Consider the following 17,320-nt stretch of genomic DNA (forward strand, 5'->3'; position numbering starts at 1 on the left):
GACTCACAAGCAGCTACAATGGCACAAGGTGAAGTGCAAATAACTGATGTGCAAAGGCAGGAAGAAACCTGTGTTTATAAACTAGTTTCCCCACTGCACTGTCAAGTGGTTTAAGACAGTAAACTTTTGAGATGCAGTCAGATACAGTGTTGAAGAATTATTTAGCTTATTATCTATATTACTATAGATAATATATTATCTATAATAATATCAATAATAAATATATTATCTGTACTATAAAATTGATTTCTAAACAATAATGTATTTAAATATTAGTGTTAATAATTTGTCTTCTTTTGCTGTCATGTTTTATCTTCCATCTTATTTTCTTTCTGAAAGGACATTTTCCCTATGGTTACAAACCCTGTTGCAGGGCTTTTCCCATCTCTTGAAGGAACAGATAACAAATTATAAGAGTATTGTTGGCTATGTTCTATTTCGTATACAAAGCAATTACTTGGAGAGTGACTGTGTAAAAGACATTTGACAATGAAAGGGTAGATAGTATTTAGTAAGCAGAGAAAAAGGACAGCTCTTTGCTACAAGCCAACCAACATTTTAAGTAGCAAAACTTCCTTTTTTTTTTTTGTTACTGTGCTTTTAATTGCAAGAGGTGTCGACTTCTATTCTTGTGGAGAAATCAGTCAGGAATCAACAATAATGAGGAGCATATTCAAAAAGGTTACTTCAAGCACCAGGAAGCTAATCTTCTTTGGTTATTCATAACTACTAAAGAGATAAAAGCTTATTCACAGAATAATTCAGAGCACCTAAGCTAAACACTGTCTCTGAACCACCTTCCACCCACATCCTTCCCCACTGAGAGAGGAAGAGATGAAAGCCAGCCTTAAGTTAGTCTTTTGGAATAACCCCTGTTTGTGAACAGCATTTCCATCTACTTCATCCCTTTAATCAGAGGGTTTAAAACACATTGTTTTATTTTGAACTGCAAGTGCTTCAATTTTGTCAGTCAAATCCCACTGAAATATTCTCAAATTTTAACACCTCATTTGGCCTTGCAGTTAAAAATGCTTCAATAACTCTGAAAAGTAGAAGAATTTCAGCTTTGAGAGGTATAAATTTGTATCCACTTGCAGAATAAAATTATTTACTTCACCTATATTCTTGTGGACTCCTGCACTGATAGTCACCTAAGGCTGTCATAGAAATTGTTTCAGCTTAAGGTAAATCAGAATTTACCTGATTACAACCAGATTTCACAGATACTTTGCTGTTATTACTTTGTAGCCAGTCCCTGTGGATTCATCTATGAAGTTTATGGTTAAATAGTGTCTTAATACCTTAAAAATGCTTAAAGCCCTAGAAAAATACTGTGCTAATATGTTGTACCTCAAAGGTAGGTACAACAGGAGCAGGAAAACCTTGGAGATGCTTCTGGTGGGAGCACTGTGCCAAAGATAAGTGGCTCTGTGTTAACAAGGAGCACCCAGCAAACTCAGTGATGAGCAGTCAGCAATACCGCACCTCTGAGACTTGGAAATACTATTTTTTAGTTTGTTTTTTGATCAACTTATTTTCTGTAAATAAGAATAAATTATCATATTTAAAGCAGGTATTAAATTAACCACTTTTAATCTCCTTAGGGACCTAAGAAGCCTTAAAAAGCAGAGGAAATGTAAAAAGTATTTTACTTTCATGTTTCTAATCATTATTGTCTTTCTTGCTTCTAAAATCAAACCGGTTTTTCTCATCGTTCTTTGAGAACTCAGAACAAAATATCTACAGACCAAAAATCCTTGTGTGACCCAGAAACATCAGTACTTTCTAAAAATGCAATGACATGCTAACCTATTAATGCAAACCTGATGCTTTACCTACTTTTCACTAAATCACACCAAAAGGGTCCATTGTGGCAATCTCATTGAACAGGTTGCCAAACTTCCTTTAGTAGAGACATTCACAAGAAGAAAGCCTCCAATTAATTAAGTATTAACTAATCATCTCACTCTCTAATCAGATTGTTTGCACTACTTAAAATTATTATTAGTTATTGGATCTGCATGGCATGGTTTTTCTTATTTATTTTATTTTTTAAATTATTATTACTTTTATAATAAATAAAATAATTTTTATAATAATAAAAATTATTTTCTTTATTTCCCATAGATAATACAGGGTCCAGTTGGCTTCCAAGTCTTCTGAGAGACTCAGTTTTACTGGTTTGGTAAATCTGAGGAGTGAAAAATCTGGCCCTAAGTGTCCATCCCTGTACTTCTCCCACAGTGGATCAAGCTTTCCCTTCTTTGAATTAATGTCAGAACTGAGCTTTTAATGCATGGCCTTGGCTTGATTTATGAGTACATTTAAGGAATGTGAGGTCACTCAAGCTAGCAAACCAGCTGGCCTCCATGAGACAGAGTACAACAAAAACTTTTTTCCCCCTAAAGTCCCCCTGGACTTACTTCAAACAATGTATAAAGTAAATCTTTTAATTTTTACTTTAAAACATATAAATAAAACTGTATTGTTATGTTTGAAAACGCAGCCCTATTTTAAATGGTAGCCACAGATGCACCAGAGAAAATGGGATTTTTCCCTGTTTTGTCCTTACACAGCAGTACCCACAGTCATGGCTACTTTATTACCTCTAAAAACAAATAACTAAGGGGAAGAGGCTCCCTTTAAACTAAAAATGAATAAAATGTTGCCTGTTCTGGGATACATCATTATCTGGAACAGAGGACAAAAAGCCTTTCCAATACAATACTACCCACCGAGTTGGTGCTGCTGTCTGCAAGGCTTCAGCCAGGTGAATGTTGGGGGGACACTGAAGGGACACAGGTGCCACCAGCTCCAATGCATCATCTCATTCAGCTTGGCAATAACCTGGGTTCATCTACAAAAACCTCAGGGCAGGCTGGAGGAAGCCAGTATTTATGGGCTCCTCTGCACCCAGTGAAGAAAAAGAGGCACAGCATGAAGGCAACATCAGTTTTGTACCCTCTTCCATTCTCAGGTTCACTCTGAGTGTTCCAGTGAAGTGCAGAAACCTCTCAGTAAATCTGCCTCAGTTCCTGCAACACCCTCCTAAGACAGCAGTCAGAGCCTGCCAGTTTCCTGATAAACCAGCCATACGTGGTCAGCCACTCTGGAGCTATACACTGCCATTCAGGGAGACAGCAGAGGAGGTCTAGACAAACCCTGCTTCTCCAGGGACAAAGCACTGCAGAGAACATACATATTTACACAGACCCAGTGTTGTCAAATATTGTGATTTTGCCACGAGATTCATAGCAGGCACTTCTCTTACAGCTCTGCTCTGCTTATTGGAGAATATCAGCTCCAATTTAACAAAGAAATGGAGCTACAAGCTGTGATGCTTAAAAAAACCCACCCTTGAAAGTGTGAACCCTGACAACTCCAATGCAAGAAAAACATAGAAGGGGATTGGGGATTTTTTTTTTATCGTACGATTTCGAAACGATTTTGTGGCCTGCTTCAACTGGCAATATTCACACAGATGGGTTAAATGTCATTTTGCACTCTGAATTAACTTGCCTAAAATCTGTTCTCCAAGCCTTGTCACTCACCTGAGTAATCCTCCTGGTTTTAAGTGGGCCTTCATAAGTGACCAGACTAGTTTACTTCTGCACGCTGATGAGCATTACGTAGGAGGTGCCGATACTCCCACATCCCTTTAAAAAGAAGATTAGGCACTAAGATAAGTGAAAACTTCTGTTCAAATTGGCTCAAATCCTTCTCCTATTTAAATTGGTGGCAGAACTCCCACTTACTTCAAAGGTCCAGGACAGGCACACTGTATTAATTAGGACAGTGCAAAAACTCTCATTACAAAACCGAAGCGTGTGGCGCTCACCTGATTTAAAACAAAACAAAAAAACCCAGCCTTGGATTTGCATCTCCGAGAACACTGGGCACTAAGATTTGGGTGCAGAAGTCCCAAGAATTTTGGATTTTGAACTGAAACAATTTAAGAATGAGATTATGAGTTTATTCATGCTCATTTGTTAAAAGCTTGAAAGTAAGGCCTTTTTGGATTTGCATCTCTGAGAACACTGGCCACTAAGACTGGCTACAGAAGTCCCAGGCATTTTAGATTTTGAGCTAAAACAATGTAAGAATGAGATTATGAGTTTATTCACTACTTATTTGTTGTAAGCTTGAAAGTCGGCCCTTTTACAGCAGGTCTAAATTTGTTGGATTCCACATAAATGAGAACAAAACTTGACCAAACAGCAGGTCATACTTGCCACGGCTCTACTTACACTGAAGAGGGCTGCAGCTTTTTAATTTTAAAGGAACTTAGGCCTTTGCAGCACTCTCTGCAAAAGGAAAGAGCCCCCTTACCAGGATGTGAGCTGAAATTCCAGTGGTGCAACATCAGGCTCTCCTGGTAGCAAATCCCCACTGTGGGGCAAGTACAAATCATTTCTTTAATTTATCCCCTGGCTCATTCCTACTCCTCAAAGATGGTGACATCAGGCTGGTCCATCTGAAAACATCTCTGCCACATCAGCTGAACCTGAGAACTGCACTTGGCAGGGCTGTGACAATGCAGGGGCAGAGCCCAAACTGCTGCTCCCCAGACCAAGGGGTGACACATCCAGATCAGCCTTTTTTAAAAGAGACCAGGGAGCAAGCAGGCTAATGTCAGGCTGAATATTTTTAATATTTATAATGAATAAAATTATATGCTTGGAATGCAACATTCAGCGTAACGGCATTAAAAGTGAAATTTTTATTTGGATTATATTCATGGTAATAATAAGGAATGTAGGGGTTTTTTGTGACATAAAGGTTAAAGAGTCTGTAACCTCTAATTTGACAGGAACTCTATTATCACTCTCTGGAAAATTAGACAAGATAGAATATTAAGACATCCAAAAACTGACACAAATAGAAAACTAGGTCTCTCACTTGCTCCTCTTTCTTTAAACAAGGAAGATGATTATATGCTGTTTGACATTCCATTTTCAGGGCAACTAAAGAGATGCTGGGAGTCACACTTCATTTATTCTTCCAAATGCCACCACTGAAAAAAAAACGTGTTGGTATTTGAAGGCACCATACTCCCACAAACAGCGGCCAGAATTAACCTTGTCTTCCTGATGGATTCATTTGTGAAGTCCCTCAGTTTAGTTTCTCAAGATGAAATTAAAAATACCCTCATGGCTGAGTGTAAGCACTTAAAGCACACACACACTGCATGGTGGGCCAAAACTCCCCAGGGTGTAGCCTGGCTGAACTCATTGTATTAGACAAGTCAAGGGGAAATATGTTCTTGTAGAGATTTCCAGCCTCAAGATATTTGGATTTGCTTAAGGTTAGCATCTGAACTTTTACATAACTATTCTGACTGAACCTCACAAAATTTTGAGGTTCACAACCAGCTCTGGAAACTAAGAGAGAAAAAAAAAAGAATCACTTTTACAACACTTTCATGATTCCCAGTAAGACGTTTTGCTTTACAGCGTGAATAAAACAATGTTGTTTTATATCTTGTCATCCCAGTGAACAAAGGCATAATGTTGCACATATTTCTGTAAACAAACAAACAACCCCCCCCGTGTTGTTGTTGGAATTTTATCAATCCAAAATAGGCAAAAATAAAGTTCAATTTTTTTTAAATCTACTCAAAGCTGACACAAAAAATTAGAATCATTAGTGAGTTTTTTAGTCTGTTCTTACTCAGGCAAAAGTCCCATTGAAATGAAGCCAATATTACTTCAAAATCTGAATACTGTTTCATTCAGCTTTTCAGCACCAAGATGAAGCTTTAGTTACAACCATCTGTCATGGGTATAATCTCATAGCACTGATACCCATTTCTCTTAAATATAACCTTTCTTCATAAACTCTTTATCTACCTCTGGGGCATATACAAAGCTCCAAAAATACAAACGAAAAATCACTATTTTCACTATTATTCTACATGAACAATAATAATACCTTGCAGAGCAATAAAAATGCATCCCAGATAGCTTATCTAGGCTGAAACACACACTACAATGCAGTATCTTGAAGACAGAGATTAAGACTTGTTTTGGCACATCCTGAAAGAACGCATGAACCAGAGGGATGATGGAGAAGAAGACAATGTTGTATTTTTAGGTTTCAACACATTGTGAGGTTTCTCAAATGGCAGTTCCTCCACTGCCATTAAAAATCCACTATGTATGCAGATTTGAGTATTAATAAAATGAAGTTTTCAATGTACTTTCAATGGGAAAAGTCACAGAGACGTGAAAAAGCACTGTTAGAATAACAAAGCATATCCAAGCATTTCACACTGTTCTTGCTTATGGGTGACAAAAAGCTCACAGCTCTGGACAAACAGAGAAATAGGGGTTGATGTGGACCGAAACGAGGTAACAGCACAGGCACTGAGCTGGGTGTCATCGCAGCTGGGGCTGCATTTCTAACTGGGCTACTGAGACACTTCCTTCTCTCACACCAAGTCGTGCCAAACTCAGCTATCCAAATGCCTGTGCAGTTCAGGGTGTGCACAGAGATATTTATTTGCCCTCTGACCTGTCTGGCTGGAATCCATCCTGGCCACATTAGCAGGATTAGCTCTGTCCACCTGCAGTGCTGGGACACAGTAATTTAGTTTGTTACTTCCAGGCCAGTCTGAGAACGCCCTTCCCTGCAGACATGGCCCTGACTGAAAAATAACTGGTCAAGGTCAAAAGAGAAATTTCAAGTAGTGTTATATTAAGTGCTGTATTGATTGGTTGTTTTTATTTGCATACCTAAAATCCTAAATAATGTATTATCTTTCAGCATACCAAAACCCAAAAGTCATCACCAACTCCCCAGAAAAAAAAAGCAGGACAAAAGAGTTGTTCAGGGGAAAGAAGACTCTTGATATTGGGCATGTCTAAAATTTTTGACTCAAACCAGATTTTTTTTTACATCTGTCATGACTTTTGGAGATGTGGAATGACTATATTGTTAATGATGACTTCTGGAACCTAAAGGCCTGGTTTTCACCTGCAGTGACAACACAATACTGAGAGGTTGGTTTGGGATTTTTTGCAAGGAACATCATTTAGAAACAGATACTTCCAACTCTTCAACATAAGCAGCTGCAAAACCACAATGCTTCAATTTTAGAAGTCGCTATCAGACATCATACATTTCCTGAGGATTCTGGGAAGCGTAGTCTCCTAGCTTAGTTTTCCCTAAAATGTAATAACTTTCAGACAAGCCATCCACGTATTTTTGTTGGTAAACCCGAGGTAAATATTGCCCCTGAAATTATTTTCACAACTGAAGGGAAGGAAATCAAGTGAGCCTATTCCTGTGGTATAAACAGATTACCCCCTTGTTTAAAGGAGTGAAGTTGTCTCTCCCTTTTGCTCAAACATATAAAACAATATATCTTCTCTATTTCCAGGCTACTGGGCAACATCTCCAGGGCCGGTTTAGTTATAAGCCAGTTTTATGTCAGGCACAGGAGAGGGGGAATTTGGTCAGCATCGAGAAGAGGGCAGGAGGAGAAAATAGGTCAAGATAGCTTACAAACATGCCAGGAACACAGACTAACAGTTCTACCTTTTATTCTATAGTAAAATTAATGCTGCCCCAGCAGCATGCTGTTTGGTGCATCCATCTAATCTATTAAACAAACAAGAAGACAAAGGGTTAGCTGAAGATAGTACTCCTGTGTATTTGTGAACTAGTTTCTCGTAATTAACAAAATTGATGGTAAATATAATTCTGCTTTTACTTTCTCTTCATTTTCACATACAAACATGCAATATTATACATCAACTACAATAAAACCTGCTAAACTGATAATGAAACTACAAATCAATGATTTATTTATATGTTTAGCAACAGCATTTTCCTTTTTGCTGGTTCCTGCACATACTAAAAGGAAAGGGCAAAACAGGAGGAGATATGCACAATTTCACCCACCAGAATTTCACATTAAACCCCACTATGTGCACACAGCAAAGCAAACAGTGCAAAAAAACATGAAAGGGGAGAAAACGCTGGACAACTCTGAACAAAAGCAATCTCAAGTACAAAGACTTGAGATCTTTTTAAGATCTTTGCAAGCAGAGAGGAAAATAAGTGCTTCAAAATGGGGGCAAAGTGAAGAGGGTCCTTTATAAACACTGACTCGAAGCCTTCAGACATTAAAGACTCACATTATAGACCAACGTTATAAACCCCCAAACCTCATCTCTCCAAATGCTTGAATTAATTTTTCTCTTGTCACTGGAAATTAAGTTTACTTGGTCAATCAAAACTGTCTGATTCCCTGCAAGAATTTTCAGCCTTCAGTACAGTTTGTAAGCAGCTCTGCAGAACAGGCCCTTTCAAACCATAAAAGAAGACAGGGGTAAATGGCACTACTGCAGCAGGGAGGGTCCTGCAGAGAAGAAATCCAACAAAAGATGCATTATGCTATTAACAATAAGAAACAAGCTCTATGATTTCCTCTTATTTCTGATATTTATATTGGCTTGGTGCCCCAAAACTCCCAGTAAGTCCTTCTGCATCTCAAAATCTGAATGGAGTTTATAGACAAAATTTAAAGATCACAGGTAAAATATTTTTCTCTAAAAATACTATTGCTGGCATTTGAAAAAACTCTTTTCTCTGCTTTGCCTCATAGGCATACTGGACAAGTATGTTCAGTTTAAGATTCCCAAATTTATCATATCTGCTGCAATGACAGCATACTCACATGATGACAGCAGCCAAGATATCAGTGCTGATTCATATCTGCATGAAACTCACTCTTCAGTTCATAAAATTCTTCTGATCTTTTTGTTAAGTTTGAGGTCTGCTGGAATCTAAAAGCTCAAAGTGAAAAACAGCCTGTGTCTATTCTGGGGCTGAGCTGGAAGAAAAAACTGAGTTCCACAGCTTTCCCCCCAAACAGTAACACATTCAGTTTTATTTATAACTCTCACCTATTTTGGAAATTTTTGTGAACCTGGCCTGACATTCAAATTGGAAATTCAGCTAAAACTAGGGAACACTCCTGTCCTTTTATGCCTCCATACAATTGCTTTGAGAAGGTTAATACACAACAAAGGTATTAATAGCATACCATGACATGACCTACGAATGCCACAATGTGATTATCACATTCCAAAAACCAGGGGCAAACAGACAAAATCTCCTATGAACTGCTCCTGTTGAGCAGCAAGCAGAAGAAGGAAAAGATAGTGTCCATATGCAGGAGATTATAAAAGGTTCAGAAAACTGCAATGTGACTTTGGCATGGGTGACACCGAGTTGCAAATGCTTGCAAGGAGGTCCCACCAGATCTCGGAGCTAACAATCCTCTCTCAGATCTGTCTGCTCCTTCCTTTTCATCTTCCTTTTCTGTTGTTTTTGCTTGAGAGAAAACAACAAGGCATGATGCTGTGGGAGAGATGCCAATACTCAGCTCCTGCTGAGAAGTGGAAAAAAAAAAGAAAAAAAATGTGTTGGAGCTGGAGCTGCTGAATCCTGTGCTGAATCCTGCTCACTTTGTGCAGAGGAATTAAACAGCATCTCCCTTCCCTGCCTAAATAGGGCACATTTGGTTACCTGGGGGAGAGAACACCTTCCACTGAGGGTGTGGAGTAAAATGATGTGTGTCTGAGCTGGAAAGGGAGGTGTTAATTTATCTCTGTGGCTACCCTAAGCAGCCCCAGGGGATGGGGATTGCCCTGCTCTGGGTGCTGTGTCCCTCCACACCTGCCCCAACAAGAGGGTGCAGCAGCTCCTCCCTGCTGGAACATCTCCAGGGCTCAGACCATGAGCCACAGACACTTCTGATGACAGAAAGAGCAACTGGGTACGGCCAAAAACCAAACCAACCAAACAAACAAAAATCCATTTCGTCTCATTTTTGAGCAAAGATTTGTGATACAGTATCAAATGAAACATTCAGAATTCAGCTTTTAACTTTCTCCACCTTCTTTAGGTTTTTAATACAGCATTTTTAGCTGAGAGGATGACACAGGAGACATCTGAATGAAGCTATTTGCTGTTCTTCTGTCTCCATCACAGGGTGTGGCCGGGACTTTGGAAAATGGGATTTCTACCACATGGAGCCACTGCCACAAAGAACAAGCACCCACCACATTCAGTATTTACTCTTAAACACTGCTTTTTCTAAAAAGAACCTCTTCATAAATTACAACAAAAATTAGCAATATGTACTCAGAAGGCCTCAAATGCTTTTACACAGGAAAACAAACACCATGATCCATATAAAAAAACCTTGAGTGCACAAGAAGTCAAGAATTTTCTCCTAATCTGATGTTTTTTCCATGGTCCCATAGTTTCTTCACCTCCAAACCCTAACTCAGAGTGTAAGTAATTATGAATTTGGGAGGTTTTGAAACATCACTGCAGAAGAACTCTTCTTCTGTGGAAGTCCACAACATGTGGATTTACAGTCTGAGAAAATTCCCATTATTCAGTTCCAAAGGAGAACTGACCACCTTGCTCTGAAATTGGGTCCTTTCCAAGCAGTGACAAGCACCAAAAGCGGCTGTGATGCCCAGTCAGAAACAGACCCACACAGAGCTCAGAACTAACATTCTCTTTTACAAATTACTAACATTCTCTTCGAGAAATCCAGGATAAGACAACAAAGAACATCCAAAGCCATGAACAGCATCCCAATTTTTGGGGCACCTCCACCTCCCCCTCCACAGGCATGGTGACAATTTGCATGGATAAGCACAAGTAGTCAGCAGCTGCTGGATTTCACACCCAGCATTTCCACTTGCCCCCAGTCCCAAGGAGCAGAAAAGCTCTGTCAGACAGCACCATCCCACAGGCCAGCAGCTCAGGGCCACTCCAGCTTCAGGAGGGGTTTTTCATCTTGCTGCTTATGTAGGAATTTACATCCTTCTCTCTCCTTTCCTTCTTTCTCCCACCAGTTATTTGTGCAAATTTTTGGAAGCAAACAGAAAAGTTTTTGGAAGCAAACAATGCTTTCAGGAAGGGCACCTAGCATGGAGATTTTACCCTCCCTCTGACAGATATCCCAGGAGCAGCATAAAGCTCAGATAACAGAGCCACAGCTCCAGCCAGGCTCTCACCTGCATTGCCAGGGAGCTCTGAGCTGCAGTGCTGGCAGCTGAAGTCACCCCCCTCCTGTGACACACAGGGACACAGCAGGAAGGATTTTCCCTCTGAAAACCTTTGCCCAGCTCAAGCCCTCTCCACTGAGCCTATCCCAGGGATTTGCAACCTTCCAGAGCTGGCCCTGACCATTCACCATGGGATGAGGGTGGCCCTGATGCTGCATGTCACAGAGATGGGAGCAGAAATCAGAAAATCAAATTCAATACATTCCCTCTCTGAGACATGTGTGATTTATTTCTCCATCCTGCAGCCAATACACAGGCTCCAGAACTGCAGTTTTCTTCACTCGTTCAGCCTTCCTTTCCAAAAGAAAGAGGCTTAATTTGAAGCTCAGCTCCATCAGGAAAGAAAATCAGTCCTTCAGCTGCAAAGATTTCCAAGCCATATGTAGTACTTTGGGGTTTGAGTTTCTCCTTGCATCCTTTACCCTGTGCCTGGTCAAACATTTTTTTCTCTCTTGACTTTTGCAGGCCTCTTCTTCACCAGCCCACCAGTTTGTGCTCACATGCCTGTGTTAATGAGCCTTCCTTGCATCCCTCCCTTCAGGCCAAGCTGTTTTAATATTTCTGCTTTACTCATTTCTTTTTAAATTCTAAGCAACTAAACAAACTTTAAAAGCAATTATTTGCAGGACTACTAAGAGGAACCAAAGTTTTCAAAATGAGCATCTGATCTATTTAACAAATAACAAAACAAGACATAACTATAGGGCTTACCTTAAGTTTTGACCAAGCTAAGCAGGAGAAATCTTAACTTCAGTTCTCATGCAAAATGCAAATTTCAAGATGATATTTTAGCTGATGTTTAGTTGAAGCATGTGGCAGAAAAGCTGGCTCACAGCAAAAAACCAGCTTGCCAGGAAGGCTTCTGAGCCTGCTAATACAGAGATGCAGACAAAAGAGGTTCTGCAGCACCTAAATGAACAGAGCTGATTTATCCAAGTCCACAGAGTACACATTTTTCCAGCCCACACAGTACAATGAGAGGTCTGAGGGCAGCAAGAGGGGCAAGTCTTTACAAATGCAGCCCCATTTTTTGCACCTTTGCATTCTGCAGATGGGCAGTACTCCTTACAAAGGTTGAATGCCTTGGACTGGGAATGAAGAATACCACAGTAGTGATTTTAATTTGTTTGCCATTAATAAAGCTGCTTAAAGCAATCCTTGCTTCTGCCTGGTTCTTCTTTGGAGCCTCCCATCCCAACATATTGCCTTTCTTTATTTTGCACCTGTTGCATAAAACCTGCAAATCCCAAACTAACTGGAAAGAGCCTGGGCAAAAGGGTGGTCAACACACTGCTCCAGTGGCTCCCTCCCAATGGGAGCTGGCACACCCTAGGGACTACAGAGATTTGGAAAAAGAGGTGGCTGTCCTCCTTCCAACATGGCTCGTGTTGGATAATTGAATAAATCACATGTATTTATCTGGGAGGGCGAGCATATGTCAGGAAGAAAAACAGAAACAAATTCCTGTTTTTTAAAGTGCTGTGAAATTGTCTGAGGAAGCTGTAGGTTAGCACCACCTCAAACTGTTGCTGCATTAGTTTTGCTTTTGCTGTGGAACACCATGGGGTCAAACCTTAGTCTTCCTCTGGAAAAAAACAAACCAAAACAAACCTGTACTGGTATCAGAAAAGGGTGGGGGGAGAAAAATGACAGCCACTAGCCTGCCCTTTAACCTTTCTAACAGAGCTGGTGGCCACAATGAAGCTTAATCAATGCAATGGAAGTGACATTTCACAGTCAAATCAAATTAAATGGAAATGAAAGGAAAATCTGAGGCCCAACCTAAAGGCTGTTCCCTCTTGCACCGAGGTCATTGCCATGGCAACTAAATGCTACAAATGTGTAGAGTAAATCCTTAACAAATCTGGAGAAAGCATGTCCAATTGAATATGATAGTTTCTGTCACTGTACTTTGTACCTCTCAAAGGAAAGGGAGGCAATAAAACAAAGCACATCTTCAAGCCCATGTAGCAGAACAGAAGTTCTGCCAGCAAGCACAGGGCACAGCAGTGCACCTCATCTTGCTCTGGTGCTTGGGCATGGGTGTTGTGGTTCGTTTTTCGTTTGTCCTGTTCACCCCCACTGTTCATGTTAAAAGGTCCTGCCCCTATCCCAGCTAACTGTCAATCCCCAAACCCCTCCCCAGTTTCTATGGTTATCATATGTATCCTTTTTGTTCCCCACCCCCGGTTGCCTGCCTGTCACTCGGCACCCCTGCCTCCTTTTCCAGAAGCTTCTGGCCAGGGTGTCGGGTGATTGGCTCAGGGGCCGTGGCCCCTGCCTTGGTTGTACATGATTGGTTGTATCGTTATGTCAATCCCCAATGTATCCTTCCCTTCCCTCTCCTGATTTGTTACCCCTCTCCCCTCCCATCTCCTTTAAAAACCGAGGTTTTCCCCACCTCGGAGCTCTCAGCTCTCTGCTCCCAGTCCTCATCCCCTGGTTCCATTGGAAGTGTTTGGTCCTTTGGGACTTAATAAACCCGATCATACTAAGAGACTGAGAGACGCCTCTTTTTCCTGCAGCTCGGAGTTTCAGCGGCCACCGTCTGGAAGGCAGTTTAGTGCCTTAGGTGCAGTACCCGGCTTCGTGTTGGGGAAGCGCCCCTTCGGCTGGAGGCGGGCTGGTCATTCTAGCCTGGGCGTGTTTTCTACCGGCCACACCGCTCTACATGGGGAAACTCAGCAGTTCCACTGCAGGACAGCCAGTGGGAGCTATGGCCAGAGACCATATGAAGTGGATTAGGGCATGGGGTGTTAGATTTTTCAGTCTTACTTCCACTGGAGAGCTGATGACTGAAGACTTCCATGTGTCATTTCGTTGTGGCTGGGAGCAGTTCCTGCTGCAGAGTGCCCACGGCTTACCCATCCCAGCCAGCTCCAGCATGTACCTCCCTCCCCCTGCTGCTTTTCAGAGGCCTTGGGCTGCTGAAGAGCTGATGAGAGAAAAGCAGCTGCTAGGAAAGAAAAGAATCAGGGGTGCTCCCACCTTGTTGCTTGCAGCCCTTTCTCAGTCCAGCTCTGAGCAATGGGGCTGGGGCAGCTGCCCCTGCCCTGGCCATGGCACTCTCTGGGCACAAAGGCTGCTGGAAAAGGGGACACAAACCCATTTCTGCCCCTCCACACTCCAGCATCAGCCCTGCTCTCTGTGCATCAGCTCTGACACATGGGCAAAGCCCACAGCTCTGGGTGCCCCTGTGGAGAATTAAAGGTAATTACCAATTCCTGCTGCCACTCAAGGAGTGCATTTCACTTCTCAGCCTAACAGCTTCTGACAATGAAGGGCAATTTCAGAGCCACATCAAAACACAACAGTCTCGCCCTCACCCTCGCTCTGCTATTTAATTTCAACATTTCCACCTGTGTAAGCAAAGAGACAGGAGCAGGAAAGGCACTACACAGGCTATGGGATTTTTCTTTTCCTTTCAAGGTGTGGAGGACTTTTCACACCGAGCTGTGACCTTCCCCAAAGTTGTCATTTATCTGAGCTGCAGAAGGTGGCACCCATTGTCATCTGCTTGCAGCCAGCGAGGCTGTGCTGGGGCAGTCACTGTGCATTACAGGAGAGCTCAGAGATGCCCTGCCCTGGGCCAGCAGGGCTGGCAGCGCTGCCACTCTGATCCGAGGTGACATTTCCCACTGAGCACAGACAGCCCCGGGACACCCCACACCTTCCCGCACGAACAGCAATGCACACTAATGAACTCATTCCTGGGGAAATTGGTACCTCCTCAGTGCCTGGGGGAGGAGACTTTCTCAACACCTCAGCCAGAAAAGCATTCGGCTTTTCCAGCTCTTACAAGCAGTGCTGCTCACCTGGGCTACACATCCTGTATTCCCTTGAAGCAATAAGGAATAAATCATCCATCTCCAGCCCAGCCCATGGACTTAGGAGCTCTGGGTGATGCATCCCACACCCTGTATGTGCAATCACACACACTGCTCTGCTAGGGAACAACACAGAGTACCCACATGTCCAACCATACTCACTTTACACATAAGGAAATATATAAGAAAAATATATAATTACATATACTATATAGATAACATACATAGTATATTTTATGTATTATCTATTATATATTATATAGATAATATATATAATTGTATAAATTATATATATATAATTGTATATAAGATATCTAATTTATAAGGAAATAAATTTCCTCCGAATCCATCCTGGTATTCTATTCACTCAGTACTGCTGGATATTCTAACTTAGACCAGCCAAGCCCTCTTTTTTTATCACATATAACAGTGGCATTTACAGATCATTTCACATTTCTTTTACCCTTTGAGTGCTGCTGGATGCTTGTGGTCATTTATTCCTGCTCACATGAGTTGTAAATGCACTCAAAAAATTTGGCTGGCAGACCAGGCAAGATGGTTCTGCTGGAAGAGCAGAAGTGACAATTTGCTGTAAAATCTACGTAAGCTCTGACTCACAGGCACAAACGACCAAGGAAAATTGTCTTGATATTACCACTATTGTGTTTTTTCTTGAGCTTCTGTGGAAAAATAAACTGAAAAAGTTTCAGTTTATTCAGAGGAGCAGGTAGATCAGGAAAGCAGTAATGAATGTATGGAGAGAGGAGATACAAATACAAAGCTGCAGGCACAAGCACTTGGTGCTGAAATGTTTTACCCACACAAGTGATTTCTCAAACTTGTCAATAGAAATTGTTAATTCTAACACTAAATTTTAGAAGGTTTATAATCCAGAAACTCTCCTAGCAAGTGTCTGTGAGATGCAGCTGGGCTGGCAGCCAGGTGAGCAGCATCACCCAGGTCCCATCAGAACATTTTACCAGAGCAAAATACAGTGGTTAATGATCAGTACAAATGACAGTCATTTACAGTGGAAATAACTATTTGTAAGTTTTTTTAGTCAAGGTGGGTCTTTTATTAGTGAATGAAAGAATAAGAAAGGGTATACAATTAAACAAAATAATTAATTCTGGAGAGAATGGGAGTTAAGGATGAAATGGACCACAATGCTTAATTCAAGAACAAGGAATTGTTCAATAAAAAACCAAGGAAGACATTTTGATAAAATAGGATTATTAGGCACTACCTGCAAATAACTTGTGGATCTTGCTAATAAAACTATTCTGATTTAAAACAAAAATTAACAAATTGAGTTCTTAGATGGATTGCTGAAGTTTGAAGGTCAATGAGCTGTGCTTTCTGTCTCTTTATTTTCTCATTTTTGCCTCAGAACATGAAGTGCCTACACAGGAGATGGTTTATGGGGAAAAGCCTGACCAGAGTACAATGGCCACTGTAAAATTCAGTGTTAGGTCCTTAATCTCTGCTCCGGGTTAAAGGAAATGGAGGGGTCTGACACAGCATGGAACATGACAGAACAGACCCAGGGGAAAAGAGCAAGGAAAAGTGAAAAACACTGAAAACAGTGGTTTTTTCAGTGAATACTGAATGAAATGCTAGGAAGAGACCCCTACTCCTGACTTACCAACTCTCCCTGAACCCACTTGTTGTTACTAAGAAAGCAGCGAAGCCCTGTGGGACTTGACTGACAGCTAGGAATGATCTACTCAGAGCTTTACAATTATGTAATAGCAAATTATTAAAAAACCCTCACCTTTATTACAGAATTCAGTGTTAATAACAATTATAACTTGTTAAAAATTATAAATTTAAAATTACAATTTTTAAAAAATTCCTCTATTTCTACATAAATTTCTGTGATAGCTTCCCTAATATGCCTTGGTCTTCCCCTCTTAAAAGAAAGGAGTGTCACAAAAAGCAGAATCTGCAGTGTGATGGACAATGACAAGCAAATAGGGATTTTGAAACCATTTTTTATGTATTTTTTCAGTACTGTTTGATACATATTTTCTCATGTTATTTCTTTTATATTATTTTTGAGATCTAACAACTGCTTTTAATAAGCAACTGTTATTGCAAACATATAATTATACTAGGCCACAATCCAACAAAGCACTTAAAAGCACAGATTAAAGACACTGAAAACAATGGGATTATTTATGTGCTTAAGGTTAAGCATCTGCTGAAGGACTCGGATGGATCAAAGCCCCATTTCTATTACATCTACAGACAAAATATTATATATGTTAATTAAACGTAAAATATATGTAAATTAACCAGCACATGAAAAATAGCACTTGCATAAATGTTTTTAACCCTATATAATTTGTAATCATAGAATATTTCAGTTAGTCAAGATGAAAAATAACTGCTAAT

At 40.7% G+C, this 17,320-nt stretch overlaps 1 protein-coding gene across 16 annotated transcripts in view; it reads right to left on the bottom strand.

Moving 5' to 3' along the window:
• Window positions 1–17,320, bottom strand: part of SOX5 (SRY-box transcription factor 5) — a 609,841-nt gene that overhangs the window by 533,334 nt on the left and 59,187 nt on the right. Inside the window, exon 2 of one of the 16 annotated variants that reach the window (XM_077178073.1) lies at window positions 3,552–3,656. The exons of the other annotated variants lie outside the window; for them this stretch is intronic. The gene's annotated coding sequence lies outside the window, so the exon portion shown is untranslated. The remainder of the gene's footprint in view (window positions 1–3,551; window positions 3,657–17,320) is intronic. 16 annotated transcript variants of the gene reach the window in all.

Source organism: Agelaius phoeniceus, chromosome 5 (genome assembly GCF_051311805.1).
Source record: "Agelaius phoeniceus isolate bAgePho1 chromosome 5, bAgePho1.hap1, whole genome shotgun sequence".
Lineage (NCBI taxonomy): Eukaryota > Metazoa > Chordata > Aves > Passeriformes > Icteridae > Agelaius > Agelaius phoeniceus.